The 20,606-nt window shown below is 46.2% G+C and overlaps 1 long non-coding RNA gene and 1 pseudogene across 2 annotated transcripts; both read left to right on the forward strand.

Moving 5' to 3' along the window:
- Positions 1-3,197: 3,197 nt before the first annotated feature.
- Gm14089 lies at positions 3,198-12,867 on the forward strand. Of its 2 annotated transcripts, XR_866667.1 has the most exons (4): positions 3,198-3,395; positions 6,730-6,847; positions 11,387-11,554; positions 12,565-12,867. It is a non-coding gene; the product is annotated as a predicted gene 14089 (long non-coding RNA). The 2 variants fall into 2 exon arrangements; XR_001783447.1 differs by having other exon boundaries at positions 11,387-12,867.
- A 1,473-nt stretch (positions 12,868-14,340) lies between these two features.
- Positions 14,341-14,848, forward strand: Uqcrh-ps2 (annotated as a pseudogene).
- Positions 14,849-20,606: the final 5,758 nt, after the last annotated feature.

The raw sequence follows: 20,606 nt of genomic DNA on the forward strand, positions 1-20,606 counted from the left end.
CAGGCTGGCCCCAGACTCACAGAGACCTGCCCGCCTACGCCTTCTGAGTGCTGAGATTAAAGGCATATTGCCAATGCTGCCATACTTGGCTTCACATTCTTTAAACTTTCATTTTATTATACTTTGAATCCTAGGGATTGAAACCAGGGCTTAACGTATGCTAGGCAAGCCATCTACCACTGAGCACACTCTCAAGTGACCTCAGCCTTTCAAAGGATTTACTCTCAAGACTTAAAAATAATGATTTATGTGGCTCTGTGTGGGTCTGTACATGCTGGTACCCACTGAGGCCAGGAGACAGGACCAGATCCCCTAGAACTGGAGTTATATAGGTGGCTGTACTTCATCTAGTGTCCACGTTGGGAACCGAACTCAGATGCCCTGCACGAACAGCAAGCCCTCCTAACTGCTGAGCCACTGAGTCCTCTGAGATTTCCTTGAGATTGAACTTTGTATAAACAATCTTATCTGTGACTTCACTGTATCAGCTCTTCAAGTTTGCCTTTTCTTCTTTGAAGTCGAAGCTTCTAAATGTAAGGAATTTAGTGACAAAGCTATAAATCACAAAAGACAAAGAGTACACTAACCCGTGAAAAACACTCCACCTTAGGGCTGGAGAGAGTGGCTCAGCGGCAAAGCATTTTCTGATCATCCTCAGAGGCCTAGTTTAATTCCCAGCACCACAACAATAAAAATAAAAAATAATAAGGAAAATGCCTCACCTCGACAGTGGAAGAGATGACAAGAAACCCCTTATTCAATTAGCAATTCACTCGAAGCTGACTGCCAGCAGGGCAGAGTCTCATGAAGTTTGCATGTATTTATATGCCTAGCTAAAATGGAAATCAGCCTTTTTGTGAGGCATTATGCCAATTTATCTAGCCATTAAAAATATTAATGCTGGGTCTGTGTGTGCAGCTCAAGGCATTGTCTAGCATGTCTGACAGCTCAATGCATTGTCTAGCATGTCTGAGATCCAGGGTTTGTTTCCCAGTATGGTAAGAAAAAAAAAAATAGCTACCTTTAGATCAAGTAATCCCATGCCCAGCAACTGGTCCTCAGGAAATGTTCTGAGGAAAGAGAAAAAGTCTTTGTGGGAAGATCTCTGCGGCAGCTCTATCCATTTGTTTTAGTCTGTTCCAGCTGTTATAGCAAAACGCCATAAACTGAAGGCTTAAACAATTACGTTTACTCCTCCTGGTTCTGGAGGCTAAAAGTCTGAGATTAGTGTAGGGCAGAGCCAGACTCTGGGAAGGCTGCCTTCTGTTATTTTCTCATTCTGTCCTCTCATGGTGAAGAGAGAGATAGCTGGTCCTCAGGCCTGCTCTTACAGGGCACTCACTAATCCCATCTATAACAACAGCTCCAGACTCACCGCTAATTACTTCCCTGAAGTAAATTACTTTGGAACACCATCACAATGAGATTAGCATTCAACATATGAATTTAGTGAGCCACAAATACAGACTTTTACAATATCAAAAAAAGTCAGAAGGTGGCGTGCCAGAAAGAAGGCTGGACTCAGAATCAGGCACCTGGGTGTGAGAGCTTAGTTTCATCGTCTGCCACTTGGTGTCCGTGTGCCTAGGTAAGTGATTTGATCTTCCATCTGCCACAACGAAAGAAAAGAAATGAGGTGGAGGAAGTCCCGAGAGCCAGATCAAGAAGACCCTGGATTTCTAAGCCAAGGAGTCCCGGCTCTGTGCAGTGAGCAAGAGAAACCCTTCCAGGTCTGATCACAGCTCTGCATCAGGAAGATTTACCAGGCAGTGCCATGCAAGATGAATGGAGCAGAAGAGAAGGCAGAGGTGGGGAGACCACTTAGACTGCTTCTGCAGGCGTCTACATGTGAGGCAATGACTAATTAAATGAAACAGCTCAAAGTGTGTGAGTACCTTGTGGGTGATGAGCCATTATCATAAATCTTCAGGCTCCCCGCAGCATCTGTCTCATCGTCAGCACTGAGCAGAAATATTACAGAATAACATCTTATGTTTCTAGAGCCCTTTATAGTTCAAAAAGTGCTTTCAATCACATTATCTCATTTGGTCTTCGAGGGTGTTTGCCAGTTGCTCTCTGTGGAGGATGTTTTCTAGATATTGAAATTGGACCTATGAGTTTATCATTTCCAGGGTCCAGCCTTCTCTCCTCCCGCATTTAGCTTCCTTTGCTCAGTCATTTCATTACACAATAGAGGTGGGGGGAAGGCATGCTGAATGCACCAGGCTCCATGCTTATGCCCCTCAGAGGCAGGTAAGTCATCAGTGCTCCGGCTTCGAGTGCTTTTGGTTTATTTAATCATTTGTTCATCTCTCTCTGATCACAGCGGAGATTCACCATATGCTGTCCCTGAAATTCTCAGCACGCTTGAGTGGGAGCCCAAGGTGGTGGTGGGGGAACCTCCCCTCCCCTCCCTCCAGCTCCACCCTTTCCCCATTCAGGCCCCCAAGTCACGTCGAACTGAATCTCTAGATGTGGGACTAGTGGGGCTCAGGGGCTGGAGGCCCTGGTCTTTGCAAAGCTGGGAGCTTCTTGACTCCGGGCTTCCAGAGACTCTAATGAGTAGGGCTGAGCGGTAATTAAGACTGTGTTCAGTTCCACAGCACAGCTGCAGCCAGCGGAGAGGAGGGGAGGGAGGGAGGACAGTAAGGATGCTCTCTGCCTTCTCTCTCTGCTCAGAGCCTGCTCTCTAGCGCTTCCTGGTACAGCGAGGGGGGTGATAAAGCCATGGGATGAAAAGACAACTCAGAAGACAGCCGCCTAGGTGTGTGCCAGCCTGACCCTTGCTGCTCTTGTCTCAGGGAGAGTGTCAACAGTTTTATCAGCGGTGAGGAGCCTCCTGCCCTGCAACCTGCCTGGCACTGGTTGGGAATGTAGGAAGATGTGATCCTAACAGAGCCAGGAGGCACAGTGCAGACACCGCATGCCTGGTATCTCTGAGACGTTTGGGCCATTCTGGATCACACCTTAGACCCTGGGGTCTCTCTAATCAGGGCCAACATCATTAATATGTCAGTGAGTGACCCTCAGCAGGGCCCTGGAGATCTACAGGTCCATTTGACTCAGTGTTTTCTACGGAGTGCTCCCTCCAATAGAGGAGCAGGTGTGAAAGCAGCCATGGCTGCCAAGATAGTCACAAAGGCATAGTTCCACAGGGTCATGGAGTTGCTAAGGCAACTCAATGGTGGCATCAAGTTAAAGCTTAAAGAGAGATGTCTGGGGCAAAGGGAATAGAATAAACAGAGGCATGGAACAAGAAGCAGAAGGTGGCCTGTCTTAGGCCAGTGAGCAGCCAGCACGTGTGACAGGCTTGGGCTGAAGCAGGCATGGAAAAGAGACAGGGAGATTCTAATGAAGTCATCAGAGGTCATGGGCTGGCAGGAACAATAGCTAAGGTGACCCACGTTCCCTGCTTACTCACTCCCATCAGGTAACCAGCAGATGCCCCTCTGAGAAGCTATCCCAGCCCAGGGAGCTGAACTGGAAGGACAGCTCAGAGATGAGTCAAGGGCTTGACAGAAAAGGCAGGGCTAGAGGAAGGACATTAGGTAGATCTGAACTGGAGAGAGTCAAGCACAGCTCAGGGTCACATTCTGTCTCCTGTAGGGAAGCAAGCACATTAGGAGATGAGGGAGACTTGCATGTGTGTCCCAAAGCTTAGGCCTTACTGAAAGGTGTTAGGGTCCCCACAGCCTCCCATCCTCTGCAGACAGCTCCGGAGGGCGCAAAGGGAAGAGGAAAGCCAGTTCTCAAAGGGGAAAACTAGGAATGAACTCTCAGAAATTCGTGGCTCACAACCTTCAAGTCAGAGAAAGAAAAGCTGGAGTCTTACTAAGGCTTGGGTAATTCCAGGGCCACTCTCAGTTCCATACAATCTGCTATCCTTTCAGATGGCTTCCCCCTTCCTCTCCCCCCCCCCCCAGACAGGGTTTCTCTGTGTAGCCCTGGCTATCCTGGAACTCACTCTATAGCTCTATAGACCAGGCTGGCCTTGAACTCAGAGATCCCCCTGCCTCCGCCTACTGAGTGCTGGGATTAAAGCCTTGTACCACCCTGCTCCTGATGGCTTTTTTTGAAGTGTGCTGACTTCAGGTCATAGGCTGTGCTGTCCCCTTCCCCTTCCCTCCCAGTGATTACCTGCCACTGGATGGCAAGAAGGTAGTAAGAACCACAGTGTAAGTTTGTTATTCTGCTGTATATAATACCCACTGCTGTCTGATGAGAGAGCCATGATGTGGTCTTGTGTTCCACAGCAGTGTGTTTCTGAAAACTGTGACTTAACAGCCCAGATCTGTGGAGTTTACCAGAAGGTGCCTTGTGTCCCTTTTGCCTCCCTCTTCAGGGGCTGCAGGGCCTCTTAGGCTCCTCATTATGGAGCCTAAATGCACCAATAGGAGAAAGAAAAATCCTTCACTGGTAGAGATGGGGGAAAGCCTGGGAGTCCGACTCCCTTTCACACTCACTGCGCAACCAGTTACACTTCCTGTCTCTTGTCAGAGAACTTGGCATTTGTCCCTCTCTCTTAACCTGGTAGACATGAGAAACAACCTTGAGAAACGGGGGCGGCAGGGAGAGGAAAGGCATGAGTGTGTTACAGGATATTTGATTACTGTACTCAGAAAACCTAATTGTTAGCAAATTATAAAAGTTCACATAGGCCCTGCACTTGTCAGCTGCAGTTAGGTGTGTCCGGTAGAGAGGTAGTTTAGGTGTGTCTCTTAAATGCCTCCACAGATAAGAATGTTAAAGAATGGAAAGTTCCTACCTATTTTAAGACAAGTTACTTGGGAGAGGTCTTGTGGCCTTTGCTTTATGACCCGAGGCAAAGTCAGCTGAGTGGCTTTGAGCTACCCCATTGTAAAGGTGAAATAGTTTTGCCCCTACTGGCTTGGCTTGGAGCCCCCAGTCACCAAGGCAGTTTGGGGAGGAGCTAGAGACTTCTTTTATAAACAACTGGACCTTTGATAGAGGGTACTCTCCTCTCCTTTTCTCTTTCTCTTTTACCTTGGAAGAGCCTTTATGGAAGAGACTTAGGGAAGGGATTGTGTCTTTGGGCAGGAACAACAGAGAAGCACACACATAAAAGAGTCCTCTAAGAAAGAAAGCTAAGGAGCCCTCTTGGGTTTGGAGGAGCTCAAGAGAAATGTAGTACAGTATAATGACACAGATTGAAAGAGACTTCTAAAGAGCTAGCAGGTTAGTTGTAAAATCAGGCCTGTACATAGGTAGTTTGTATATAATTTAAATAAAGTTACCTTGCTAAGCTAGCAGGGCTTTTTTTTTTAAACCTCAGTTTATACCTCCAATAACTATTAGATAATTTAAAAGGTTACAGCCATGCCCTTTGCATTGAAAGTCTCTGGACTTTTGCATTTATATATCTATTTTTTTTAAAAAAACCATCTGGGCCTTTTAATTTTAGCATATTTTCCTCTAAACTATAAAGGCTTTTGCAATATGGAAAAAGTGACGGTTGATCTGAAAAAGTCTAGGAGTATCTGTGTATGGGGCATTGACCTTAAATACCCACCCACAGAGCCACTTGGTGTGGTAGGTAGCTTGAGAGCTGAGTCTTCAGGAATGCTTGCCCTCCAAGGGTCAACTCCCAACAGGAGGTGGTGAGACCTAGGGAGCGTGGACATTCCAGCATGTGTGCACACAGCCCCTCCCATGTTCCCCTAGGCAGGTAGGGCAATACCTCTGTCTCTTCACTTTCTTGCCAGCTGCCCTAGGCTCCCAAGAAGCCCCGAGACCTGGGCTACAGGGAACCCTTGTTGGTATTTTTCCTTCAGTTAGTTCCCACTCAAATCTGACACCCACAGAAAGGTCAAGCCCATGTGGTTGTACATCCCCTGCCTGGCCCGTCCTAGCTGTTACCATGACGACTGCTGGATTGGAAATGTCTGTAGCCATCTCTACCAGCACACTGGGTGGTTACCCCAAGGACTATTCTCAGAAAAGCCCTGTCACCAGAAACTCTGGAGTTTCAGAACCACTGGGAAGACCGATAGACAAGACCAATAGACAAAAAGACAAACAGAAAAAATGCAGATCAAGTCAGAGACCTACTCACTGGCAAAACCAGAGATGAGCATAGTTTTAGAGGCACAAAAAATATGAAGAAGCAAGAAAGCAAGAACCCAGCTACTCGGGACTTTGGGCTGAATAAAACCAAATGATCTGAGGTGGTGCAAGAGAAAGAAACAGGGGCTGGAGAGATGCCTCAGTGGATAAGAGCACTGTCCGTTCTTTCAGAGGACCCAGGCTCAATTCCAAGCACCCAGTTAGCAGCTCACAACTTGTCTGTAACTACAGTTTCAGTTTCAGGGGATCCAACACACTCACACAGACATGAATGTAGACAATCACCAATGCATATTTAATAAGTTAAATTCATTTCTAAAAAGAAGAGACAAAGAAACAGGAAGGCACAGAGAACACAGACAACTGGGGGAGATAATCACGGACTGAAAGAATAAGGAAGAAGGCTGTGAGGGAGGACAGGAGAAGAGGCAGAGACCAGAGAGGTAGCAGGGAACAGACGCGAACACTAACACACACACTCACACAAGGGAAGTCCCTCATTCTATTTCTCCTCAAGTTCATCCTAAACTCTCAGCCTTTCCTTTCCCAGAAGGGAAAATAGGCAGGGGAGCCGTGAGCAAGAACGGTTAAATATAAATAAGTAAGGTCTTCATTTACAACCCAGCAATTTATCTTGTCCACCAGGTGTCTCGTTGTCTCATCCTCTCTGGTGTTTCTGGACCTGTGATGGCTGGCTGGCCCAGCTCTGCCTCTGGTTGGACAGTCACCACCTTCGAAGGGAACTTCTCTTAAGGCAACAATGGTAAAGTTGGGACTCATCCCAGTACACACCTCTCTGAGTCTCTTTCCCTCCCAACTCATCATAAGCACCGACTCTCGGCCGCTCCTCCCAGGAGATGAAGCTTCAGAATATTGGGCAGGAATGGGAAGAATAAGGAAAAAAGTGGTCAGCATGATGGTTCAGTGGGTAAGAGCATTTATTACCAGGGCATGATCTCGTGCACACACACACACACTCACACAGAGAGAGAGAGAGAGAGAGAAAGAGAGAGAGACAGAGACAGAGACAGAGAGACAGAGACAGAGAGACAGAGACACAGACAGAGACACAGACAGAGACACAGACACAGAAAGAGAGACAGAGGCAGAGAGACAGAGAGGCAGAGAGACAGAGACAGAGGAGCAGGCACCCACACGTTAATAAAAATAATAAAAATAAAACTCAAAGTCGGAATACGATGGATGAAAAAGAAGTGTTTCTAAAAAGCTTTTCACGGGCTGAGGATGTAGCTCAGGATGGTCCAGCACTCGCCTATTATGAGTGAAGACTTAGAGTCAATCCACAGTGCTTAGGACCTCGGGGGTTACCTGATCCAGCTTTCCATCTATTAAAGGAATCCCCTTTTGGCCATTCTCTATGGATATATGGACTCCTTCAAGGACAGACAACCCACTGGCCATAATTGGAAGCCACTAGAAAGCTCTCCTGAACACAAAGTTGTAATTAGACTCCCTAAACCTTTAGTCTACTGGTTCTAGTTTTGTCTCTTATACTTCAATGTCTCAGCTTTCTACACAAATGCCTCTAAATATTCTAAAGTCAGCCATTTCTCAGTTACAATGATATCTCCTCTGTTCCAGGCAAAATAGTCTTTAAATTTTTTAAACCATATTTTTCATGTGTATTAGTATTTTTATGTATGTATATATGTATGTGTTTTTATATATTGTATGTATGTATATACATATGTATGTATGTATTTCTCAAATGCATGTCTGCCCTTGGAGGTCAGCAGGTGTCTGATCCCCTGGTTGTGAGACACCATGTGGCTGCTGGGAAATGAACTTCAGCTCATTGGAAGAGCAGCAAGTGCTCTTAAATGCTGAACCATTTCTCTGGTCCCACAATCTTTTCTTTTCTGTTTTAGAAATGGTCTCACAGGGCTGGAGAGTTGGCACAGTGATTAAGAGAACTTCCTCATAATCATCTATACCTCCAGCTCAAGAAACCCAACTCCCTTTTCTGGTCGCCATGGGCACCTGAACACACGGCACATATACAGGCACACAAACATATACGTAAATAAAAATTCAACAAAGGAGGGAAAGGGTTTCTTTCACATATCCTAGGCTTCTTTGAACTTGTTATATAGCCAACAGTAACCTTGAACTTCCTATTCTTTCTATCTCCACCTCCCCCCCCCCCCGTGGTAGAATCAGGAGTTTACCACCATGCCCAGTTCATATGGTGCTGTGGCTCAAACCCAAGGCCATATATGCATCCTAGGCAAGTACGCTACCAACTGAGCTACATCCCCTGCCTCAGACAAAATAATCTCTGTTGTTTTGCCCTTTCTTTGAATGACCTGATCCTTTGAACTCCTCCTTGAGAAGACGTTTCACTTACTAATGATCATTTTAGAGTGTGGGTCCCACATGATGTAATGGGATGACAATGGGGTCCCACAGAGTGATATAACCAATGGTGTCAGTTACTTAGTACATCACTGTGATTCAAGTACCTGAACTGGTTGTGATTAGCCTAGTGTCGAGGCATATGACTCTATTCCCAGAACTCAAGGAGCAAAGGTAGCTGGGCATTGGTGATGCTAACTTTTAGTCCCAGCATTTGAGAGGCAGAGGCAGGTGAATGAGTTCAAGGCCAACCCGATTTATAGAGTAAGTTCCAGGACCACCAGGACTACATAGAGAAATCCTGTCTGGAAAACAAACACACAAACAAACAAAAAACCTAAACAAACAAAGAAGAAGTAAGGGTAGGCAGATCTCTGTGAGTTGGAGGCAGCCTGATCTACATAGTTTCAGGTCATCCAAGACTACATAGTAAGACTTTGACTCACAACAAAAACACAACTCCCTTGCCCCTTACCACCAGTGGTGGGCAGGAGAGCCAGCTCCAAGGTCATGAAAGCTGACCCTATCCCTTGTCAGCTGCAGCAGTTGGGAGAGCCCTGGGAGAGGGAGAGATTTACCTCCCTGGGTAGCACAATAGCACTGGCCCTGGTGGAGGAGGCACAGGTGAGTTAGAGAGCTGGCCCAGCCCCTTGCCAGCTTTGGCATTGGGTAAGCTAGCCAAGCAGTGTGAGAGACTGGTTCCAGTAGTAGAGGTGTATGAGAACTGGCAGGCTGACCAACTCAGCTACTATGTAGGCCCAGATCCAGGGCTTTGAGTTGGCCTACCCCAACATCTACCCTATCTATGAACTGCTCGTGAAGGGGTTGGTCTTGCAGATCCAAAGCTGTAGGATCTCCATAACACAGGATAACCACAGACTATCTGAGAGGAGTCTCACTGAGACTCTAGTATTGATAGTGTAGCAGAAGCCAGAGGCCTTGAACAAGACCAATGGCTCATTGCAATGAACATTTGCAAGTGAAAAAATGTGTGGACAAAAGGGTTTACTGTAGGACACACTGTGACAAGATGTTTTTTGTTTTGTTTTGCTTTCGTTTATTTTATTCTATTTTGTATTTACATTTTTTATTTTCTTTTTGGAGGGAGATTGCAGGGTGAGTGCAGATGCAAAGGGATGGGGTGAAGAATGAGATTAAGGTAGATGATGTGAAATTCACAAAGAATTAATAAAGAGTAAACAAACAAACAAATCCAAAACCAAACAACCCCAAAATACCTAAGCTAAGTAACTTAAAGATGATTTTAGATTTTGTTCCAGTTGGGCTGACTCCACAGCTTTGGACATGTATGAGGATATCATGGCAGGTTGCAGCAGGAGGGAGGGAAGAGGACAGGCAGGAGAGGTGGCTGGTCACCCATCAATGGCTGGAAAGCTGAGAGACGAAAGGGCTGAGGACAAGTTACACCCTTCAAAGGCAGGCATGAAGTAGCCTACTTCCCTCCAATAGGCCCCACCTCCTAGTAGCCCATCCTGTAAGAATTCATCAATAAACCCATCCGTTGATGTGGTTACATCCTCTTGGTCCAATAATATTTTACTTAAAAAATTTAGAAATGTTATCTTCTATTTATTTATTTATTTATTTATTTATTTATTCATTCATTCACTCATTCATTGTTTGTTTGTTGGAGGGGTTTCCTATCATGGCCTGCATGTGGAGGTCTGAGGACAAGTTTTGGGAGTTGGTTCTTTCTACTGTGTATATTATAGACTCAAACTAAGACCATCAGGTTTGACACCAGGAATCTCTAATTACATTGTGTGTGTGTGTGTGTGTGTGTGTGTGTGTGTGTGTGTGTGTGTGTGTGTGTGTGTGTGTGTGTGTAAAACAGATCATGTGTGGAAGTCAGAGGACAATGTTCAGAAGTTAATTCTCCTTCTACCATGTAGGCCCCAGGGCTCAAGCTCAGGTTGTCAGGGGTTAAACTCTGTCTGTCAGGCTTGGCAGCAAGCACCTTTATATACTGAACCATCTCAACAGCCCCTGTCACATTTAATATACTAACTATGGGGACCTGCCTTGAATACACAGACATTTTACATCAGAACTGTAACAGGCCTTAAATACATTCCACTATTGATTCCTAGAACTGTAATTTATTACTTCATTGTGGCTGTTTTGTTTTGTTTTGTTTTTCTTTTCTGAGATAAGTTTTCATTCCATAATCCTGTCTGGCCTGGAATGTGTTTTGTAGATGAGGCTGTGTGAACTCAGAAACCTACTTGCCTCTGCAGCCTGAGTGCTGAGACCAAACAAATGTGCCACCATATTGGCTTAGAATTATAATTACATTTTTTTCTTTTAGAATTATTTTGGTTTATGTGTATTCGTGTTTTGACTGCCTGTATATATGGGTACGATGTGCTCATCAGAGCCCTTCCCCGAGAGCAATTGGAGAGCAAGATGTTTCCTCCCGAGTTTCTGTTCTTTCATCTGGTTTTTGCAATTGGTCGGTGAGGGGGTTAGGGGGCTTGCTACACAGCCCAAGAGCTCTCATGTAGCTAAGGCTAGCCCTGAAACCAGAATCTTTTTGTCTCACGCTTCTGAGCCCTCTCCCGGGATAATGACAATGATGAGATGGTGATGATGATGATGATGACATCCTCTATTGGCCTCTGAGGACACCTGCAGGCACATGTACACACATGCATACACACAAATAAGTCTTTCTTTTTAATTAAAAAAAAGTTTATTGAGTCTTGTGAGTTTCATATCATGCATCCCAGTCTCCTCATCCCCTCATATCCTCATATCTACCCTTCACTCTTGCAACGTACCCCCAAAGTAACACAACAACAACAACAACACCCCAAAACACAGAAAAACATCTCATCGTGGAAGCTGTAGTATGTCGTCGTGTATCCCAAAGTGTATCCCTCTGGCCACACATCTTTTCTTGCAGATGGACATTGCAGTTGGTCTGGTTCGAGGTCTCTGCCTTCTGTGACACCATCAATATTGGATCCTCACCAGACTTCTCCTGCTTATCCTGTTGTTGTTCTATGTCATGGAGATCCTGCATCTTTGGATCAGCAGGACTGGCCCATTCATGAATCTCAACCATTTGCAGGTGATATAGATTTGGGGATGGGCCAACTCAGAACTCTCCATCTGGGCCTCCGTGGTAGCTGAGCTCTAGTTAGCACTACCAGGGTGAGCCTTCCAGCACAACTCCAGCTAGACCACCCAGTGCCACCATTGGCAGGAGACAGGGGGTGCTCTCCTGCCCTCAGGATAACTCACTCACTTGTACAACTCCAGAGCCAGCACCATGCTACCCAGTCAAAGCACAGGGTCCACTTTCCCAAGTGCTACAGCCTTTGAGGGACTGGGCCAACTCTCCTTGGAGCCGACTCACTCGTGCTTTCTCCACTAGGGCCAGCCCTACTATGCTGCCCAGGCAAGGTGCAGGGCCCCCTCTCTCCCAAGTGCTGCAATCTGGTGAGGGGCAGGGCTAACTCACCCACTCTCATGACCCCAGGATCAGCTCTCCTGACTGCCTCCAGTGGTGAGGGGGCAAATGAAGGGTATCCCCCCTCCCACTCCCACCCGATCCAGGCCACCTCAAGGCAGAAGAGTGGCAGGGTCAGCTCTCCCTAGCCTCTGGTTGGCTTGTCCACACCCCTGCCACCAGGGCCAGCTCCACTGTAGTGCCTGGTGAGCTGCAGGGCCTGCTCTCCTGACTGCTGCTGCTGGTGAGAGGTGGGGTCAGCTCTCCAGAGCACAGCAGCCAATGAGGGACAGGACCAGTTCAGCACAGTCCCTGGACATGTACATGGTCCCTGGTGGCTGCCCAGATCAGGGATGTCCCCACGTTCTCTAATGATAATATGACCCATGACCATTGCCACTGACCTTTGCCACTGAATAGCCATGGACCTAGACATGGCCCCTCAGGTGGTAGCTTTGACTGGGACCTCACCATGGCCCCAGGTGGAGGGCCAGTCATTCACAACAGGCTACTCCTCTCCACCCTGAGTCTCCAGTTCCATCTCTCTTCACAATGCTTAAGCTGTTCCACTTCTTTTTCTCTCCCATCTGTCCACCATGTACTTGCACATGTGGTTGCTCCCACTGCAGGATGGCCACATGGCTGGCAGACCCCTGAGTGACATCTTCTGTCTGCACCATGTGTCCTAGAGGCAAGCAGGTATCTACTGCCCACCTGTAGGTGCACAGGGGGACAAGTCTGTGGGTCTCATGGTGGTCCAGAGGTCCCTGTCTGTCTTCCTCCTCCCTAGTTGCGGGGCTCTGTGTATCTATGGCCCAACTATGCCATGGGGCAGAAGGCAGGTCTGGGGGCATCTTTCCCTACCTGCAGCACCTGACATAACAGACATAGGTCTCTATCTGTCTTCCTCCTTCCTCAGTGCACTGCCTGGATTTGATTGATTTGATTTTTATGTGTCCTAGGCATAAAGGCACTTTGGCCACCACACCAGGCCTTAAGCTAAAATGAACAAAGGACTGCCATCTGCTCTGTCCCTGACTGACACAAGAACAGTACCACCAACAAGGTGTGTCTTTGCCCATGTGGTGGTGGTAACGGTGGGAGACGTAACATGGATGACAAATGATCTTGTAAAAGGAGAAATAATTGTATGTTATTTTATCTGTGCACGTGAATACTTTGGGATGCTCTTCTAGAATCCTGTTGGTCTGCTCCACCGTACTGTTTTCCAGCCTTATCCTCCATCTTCCTCCATCCTATGACTCCGTCAGACACCAGGAAAAGACCTCGCCATTCTGCTGACTCACCGGTGATCCCAGGACAGGCAGAGGCTGCCATGCTCCCCTCCTGCCCCCATCTGCCCTTCCACTCAGTTGCCAAGTCTGTGGAAGAAATGCTTTCCATTGTCACTTGTCAGCCTCACTGCCACATCCTCGGTCACTATCTCTTGAAACATCTCTTCTGCCTCACTCTTTCTTCATCTTCTGGGGCCCATGCTAAACATAGCTTGGATGCTGCTGTCCCTCGGAACAGCTCTTGGTACCTTGGTCGTTTGCTTTCCCCCACTCTTCCCATTTTCTCTTTGTGTTTCGGTTCAGATGGTTTTTAATTTACCTGTGTTCAAGTTCAGTGGCCCTTTCCTCAGGCCTGCCTCACTGCTGAGAACCCGGCTGGAGCGTTTTACCGCAGACAGCATGTTTTTATTTGTAGCATTTCTGTTTGACTTATACTTTGTATGTCTCTGCAGGATCCCCCATCTGTTCATGCAAGTTGCTCACTTCTTTCCACTAGACCTTTTTACAAATTAATTATAATTATTTTAAAGCCCTTGTCTAGTAATTCAACATCTGTGTCATATGTGAGTCTGGGTCTATTGACTTCCTTTTAAACAACAGATCTGAATGGAGATTTTTTTTTTTCTTCTGTGCCTTTTTGTGCGTTGTGAGTGGTTTTTAGGGGGAGGGGTTTGTTTGTTTCTTTTGCTTTTTTTTTTTTAAGTGAATGCCCTTGGTATATAAAACAGCAGAGCTTGAGGTCAATAGTAAATAGTATTTAAGCCTGAAAGTGGACATGCCCCTGCCTGCAACCTGTTGGTGTAGGAGGGTTAAGTCACTCTGGTTGGAAGTCAGGCAGTTTGGGTCTCATTGCTCTCATTATCTCCCCATGCAACCCAGTCGTCAACCTCCCCTGTGTGGCTGTTTAGAGTGGGCAAATGTCAGGAAACCTGTGTTCTTGAGCCAGCCTCCAAGGCTTTCCAACTGTCCCCACTTGCTGCCCCTCCAGCAGCCCAAGCCACATGTTGCTTATTTGATGTTTAGCCTCATTCAGGATGGAGTTTGACTCCCTGCTATTCTGGCTTGACTTCTGCCTTAACAATTAAAAATGAATTTATTGCTTCTTAAACCTGAAGTGGAGTAGCTACCCTGGTCGCGCTTGTTGAATCCCAAACCGGCTCCCGACATGGGACTAGAGGATGAACGAAAGATGCTCACTGGATCCGGAGACCCCAACGAGGAAGAAGAGGAAGAATTAGTGGGCCCCCTAACAACAGTGAGAGAGCACTGTGAACCGCTGGAGAAGTGTGTAAAGGCCCGGGAATGACCAGAGTTGTGTGATAATCCGTGTCTTCCCGATCACAGACAGGAGAGGATTGTACAGAGGAGCTCTTTGGCTTCTTGCACTCACGGGACCACTGTGTGGCCCACAAGCTCTTTAAAAACTTGAAGTAAATGTGCAGATTTGTCCTCCTCAGCCTTGTCACTGGGAATCAGGAACAGTTCCTTGTGGTTCTGGACGTCTGTGTCTGATGTAGCGAGTTCTCGAGAACCTCACTGACTTTGGCAGTAGCTTCTCTTCTGTGTAACTAGCAGTGACTTCATCTTAATAAACTGATCTGCAAACTTGCAAAAAAAATGAATTTAGTGTGTGTGTGTGTGTGTGTATGCATGTGTGTGTGTGTGTATGTATGTATGTGTGTGTATGTGTGTGTATGTATGTGTGTGTGTGTGTGTGTGTGTAGGTCCACACGTCTGTGCAGGAGCTTGTGGAGGTCAGACGTGGGCACTAGACCCCCTGGAACCGGAGTTACTAGTTGTCAGTCACCATGTGGATGCTGGGAGCTGAACTTGGGTTTTCTGCAAGAGCAGTGAGTTCTCTTAACTGCTGAGCTAACTCTCCAGACCCAGCCTTAACAATGTTTAAACTTATGTTTGTGTGTGATCTTGCACATATATGCACATGTGGAGGTCTCACACAACACACAAAATGACTTGCAAGAGCTGGCTCTCTCCTACCACGTGGACCCTGGGAGTTGAACTCAAGTTCTCAGGTGTGATGGGCTAGTGTGATGGGCTAGTCTTGGTTGCTAACTTGACTTCACCAGGAATGAACTAAAACTCAAGAGTCTGGGTACACCTGTGTCAATTTTTTTTCTTAATTAAATTGCACTAAATGGGAAGATTCACTTTTAATCCAGATCTTCTGAGGTGAGAAGATCTATCTGTCACCTGGGCCACACCCTCTGGTGGCAACCTCTATAAAGGACTTGAAGAAGGAAGCACCCTTTCTCTGTTTGCCCTCCCTCTTGATGGCAAGCCCATTCCTTGACTGCATTAGAGCCTTCTTCTTTGGGATTCTGGTATATACTGAAGACCAGCTCAGACACTTACTTAGCCTTCTAGACCAAGCAACTACTAGATTCTTGGACTTTCCATCAGAAGACAGCAGAAGACAGCCATTGTTGGACTCGCTGGACTACAACCTGTAAAACACATTAATAAATCCCCTTTGTGGGTCTATATTTAGACTCATCCCATCAGTTCTGTTCTTCCAGAGAACCCTGACTCATCTCACTCATTCCCACTGAGTCATCTCACTTGCTCTTTTTTTAAAAAAAAGATTTATTTATTATTATACATAAATACACTGTAGCTGACTTCAGTTGCACCAGAAGAGGGCATCAGATCTTATTATGGGTGGTTGCGAGCCACCATGTAATTGCTGGGGTTTGAACTCAAGACCTTTCTTTGGAAGAGCAGTCAGTGTTCTTACCCACTGAGCCATCTCACTAGCCCATCTCACTTGCTCTTAGCTTCAGACTTGAGCAGATCCTACAATGGTGAGCTTCAAAGTTGGAGCTTAGGGCTGGAGAACTGTCTCAGCAGTGCAGAGAACTTACTGTCCTTGCAGAAGACGGGACTTCAGTTTCCAACACCCACATTTGGCAGCTCAGAATGACCTGTATCTGAGAACCAGGGAACCCGCTGCCAACTTCTTGGCATCAGTCGGAACCTGCATGCAATGACACACTTTATTTTCTTTTTCTTTTTTAATATTTTTATTAGGTATTTTCCTCATTTACATTTTCAATGCTATCCCAAAAGTCCCCCATACCCTCCCCCCCGACTCCCCTACCCACCCACTCCCCTACTCACCCACTCCCACTTTTTGGCCCTGGTGTTCCCCTGTACTAGGGCATATAAAGTTTGCATGACCAATGGGCCTCTCTTTCCAGTGATGGCCGAGTAGGTCATCTTTTGATGCATATGCAGCTAGAGACAAAAGCTCCGGGGTACTGGTTAGTTCATATTGTTGTTCCACCTATAGGGTTGCAGTTCCCTTTAGCTCCTTGGGTACTTTCTCTAGCTCCTCCATTGGGAGCCCTGTGATCCATCCACTAGCTGACTGTGAGCATCCACTTCTGTGTTTGCTAGGCCCCGGCATAGTCTCACAAGACACAGCTATATCTGGGTCCTTTCAGCAAAATCTTGCTAGTGTATGCAATGGTGTCAGCGTTTGGAGGCTGATTATGGGATGGATCCCCCTGGATATGGCAGTCTCTAGATGGACTGACACACTTTATGGCTTGGCTTTTTGAGACAAGGTTTCTCTGTGTAACCTTGACTCTCCTGGTAGATAGTCTGTAGACCAGTCTGGCCTGGATCTTAGAGACTTGTCTGCCTCTGCCTCCTGAGTACTGGGGATTAAATGCATGTGCCTGGCTTTAAAAGAATAGTAAACAATGAGTTATGTAAAAATAATTTTTATTCTCCTTCTCTAATTGTCATCTCTGAGGCTTACTACCTCTGTCTGCTACCCTAGGCTTAGCCCTGGAAGCTTCTTAGCCTCCATAGAATCTTATCTAGGCCTAGAATGTTCTCTGTCTCTGAGACTTGCTGCTAAATAAGCTCACCCTTTCTTGTTCTTTCTGAACTCTGGCCGGCTGATTCAACTCAGCTGTTCTGGCTTAAAATTTTCTCCAGGCTGATTGATTCAATTTGGCTTCTTTCTCTCTGTCTCTCTTAACCTCAAACAAACTCTAGCAATCTGTTCTATTCTTCTGGCTCCTTCTCATTCTCTGGCTCATTCTGTCTTTACCTGTGTCTAGCTTGTTCTCTTTGTAACCTGTCTCTGTACAACCGTCCTAGTAAAACTACCCCCTACCTCTTTCTCACTGTCTCTTTCTCTAAGTCTCTCTCTTCATTACCGATGAGAGGCCAAATCTTTGAAGTTCAGACTCCATTTTAGAGAGCCTAACCTAAGTTTGAACTCAGATAGATTAACAAGCTGGTCCCTAGCATTAGCTTCCAAGTTGCCCCCCCAACAAAACCTAAGCCTAGCTCCAGTCTCTAGGTTAATCCCCAACAAGACCAGAGTTTCCAGGCTACACCCTCAACAAGACCAGTGTCTCCAGGTTATTCCCCCAACAAACCTGCACCCCAGGTTACAAGCTTGCCCCTTGCCTAATGACCACCAATGCAGAGGGGAGCAGGAGTTAAGTTTATGATATGACTCCCAGCACCAGCCAATTATGTTGAAGGCTACAGTAACTTTCCAACTAGATGCTTGCACACGTATTCCCTGCTTGCTGCTTACTATAAAGCCTTACCCTGATAGACAGTTGGGGCTCCACCACCACCAAAACCAACCTGCATGGCGGTGGTGCATTGGGGGGGAGGGGGGCGCAAAGCTAGCTCGAATAGAATAAAGATCCTGCTGTGAGTTGCATCAGATTGGCTCCTGTGTGTGTTTTTGGGGATCACTAAAATTTCCCTGGCACAATAATCTCTTCTCATGAGAGCTGTTTATATCCTATTCTATCAGATCTTTCTCTGATTCATCACTTTATCTGCTACTCAATTAGACGTCACTTTCAAACATGGGTGCTTCCTTCTACAAACTAACTTTACCTTCATTGCTTGGGATTAAACATGTGTATGAAAGGCTGAACCGCACCACAACTAGAAATACTTTTTTTTTTTTTTTTTCAGTAAATAAAACAATCTCCGGAGGGAGGGTATAGGGGACTTTCAGGATAGCATTTGAAATGTAAATAAAGAAAATATCTAATTAAAAAAAAAAAAACAATCTCAGGGTTCACAGTGGGATCAAATATCCTGCAACAGAGTTAGGGCTTTCTCAGTTTCTTCTCCCCCCACCCCCCAAAATGGCAGCCAAACTCTACTGTAGCTGACTTTAGACGGCTACAAATGACTGCCACCCTCCCAGCAACACAACAGATCTTTGCTGATTCTTCAACCTACAATTTCTTGCTCCTGACCCTGGGGCAGACAGAGCTTCTCCTACCATTGTTTTTCCTCCTCATTGTCCTCCTCCCGGGGTCTAAGAACTCACTCTGTAGTTCTGCTCTCCACCTCAGCCTCCCCAGCGATGAGGTTATGGGCATAAGCACCGACCATGCTCACCCTACACAAACAAACCAGCTCACTGGGGGTTCTTTTCATTTGGTTTCTCTCTCTCCCCAAAGCAATGATCTTTGACTATGTGTAGTGAGCTTGTACTTGCTACAAACAGATGAGTCTTGCTTTCATTCTCTTCCTGAAGCAAGAAGCTATTGCCTCTTTCCCCAGTGACTTAAGGCTTTTACTTACAGGAGATGACTCTGGAGATGATTGAGGAATTTTTACTTCCCCTGCAGCCACCACCTGGACAATTTCTGTAGACTGTGTCTCCAAGGAGAACGTTCTCTCCTGTCCCCTCCTGTCTCCTGCTCTGTTCCCACTCTCAGGTCCCCAGGAGACAGGCCTGTTGAAACAAGGCTGCTTGTGAGTGTAGATTTCTTGTTTCTGAAATAGTATCTCACATTTTTTTTTCCTTTCCAGTGCTGAGTATCCAACCCAGTGTCTTATGCATGCTACACAAATGCTCCACCACTAAGGTAGAGCAAACCAGTCTAAATGGATGTGATCATCCACAGGCAGATAGCCTACACACAGATGTTAACATATTTGTAGACTTCTTCTTACCTACTTCATGGTGACCACATCTTTGCCAGAGGTGTAGTACTTTGTGTGTGTGTACCTAGGGCTCTTGGGAGGGGTTTTACTTGATTGTCTTCTTGTAACCTCCTATTTCTTATCAGTTTAAGAAAACCGATGATTAAGACTGGGCATAGAGCTCCTTGGTAGAGCACTTTCGTAACATGAGGAAAACTCTGGGTTCAATCTTCAACATCATATAAAAAGAAACCAAAACAGAGAGATGGTGGCACATACCTTTAATCCCAGCACTCAGGAGGCAGAGGCAGGTGTATCTCTGAGTTCAAGGCCAGCCTGATCTACAGAGGGATTTCCTGGGTAGCTGAGCTACACAGAGAAACCCTGTCTCAGAAAACCGAGAGAGAGAAAACCAAGAGAAAGAGAGAGAGAGAGAGAGAGAGAGAGAGAGAGAGAGAGAGAGAGAGAGAGAGAGAGAGAGGTTATCTGGCTATTTCTCTTTGTTAGGATATAGAAGATATTCTGCTTCCACCATTCTGCATCCTAACTGGAAATAGACGCCCTCAAGCCATTACCAGGTCTTTCTTAAACAAATATAACTGTTTCAAACTGGACCCCCCACATCTAACATTGCTTCCATCCATATTGTAGGCAGTGTATTAAAATTTTGTAACTGTCGGACGTGGTGGCGCAGGCCTTTGATCCCAGCACTCAGGAGGCAGAGCCATGCAGATTTCTGAGTTCAAGGCCAGCTTGGACTACAAAGTGAGTTCCAGGACAGCCAGGGCTATACAGAGAAACCCTGTCTCGAAAAACAAAACAAAACAACAACAACAAAAAATGTAACCATCATCAGAAAGTAGAAGAGGCTGTAGGATGATATAGTTGAAATTAACTATATGATATCTGATGCCTAAATCATAGTCAACTGTTGGCTGTGGTCAAGTAACAAATCCAACCCAAACTTAACGATGTAACATTTGGCTTGCCCGTAAATTTTTCAGGGTTTAGCAGAAACTGCTTGTCTTAATTCCACTTAGTGTTAAGTAGGCCTGATTAAAGGCCAAGAATGAAAATAATTTGAGTGAATGGGGGGGGGGGGAGGAAGGGAGGAAGAGAGGAGGGTGAAGAGAGGAGAAGGGGAGGGAGGAAGGGAAGGTGGGAGGAGAGGAGGATGGGAGGAAGGGAGAAGCACACAGAAAAGTGTACAACTTGGCCTCAGAACTTAGCACCTCTTGTGCTGTGCTCTGTTAGCAAAACAGTGACATAAAGGTCTGCCAAGTTCAAAGGGAGAGAATATTGACCCGACATCTCAGTGGAGGAGTGTATAATCACCCTGTAGTGTGAACACATGAGATGTGATATACTGAACCAGCCATCATTGGAAAATACAATTTGCCGCATATAATTCCAGTTGTCGTGGAACAGGAAGAAAA

The sequence above is a fragment of the Mus musculus genome, chromosome 2 (assembly GCF_000001635.26).
Source record: "Mus musculus strain C57BL/6J chromosome 2, GRCm38.p6 C57BL/6J".
In the NCBI taxonomy this organism is placed as follows: domain Eukaryota; kingdom Metazoa; phylum Chordata; class Mammalia; order Rodentia; family Muridae; genus Mus; species Mus musculus.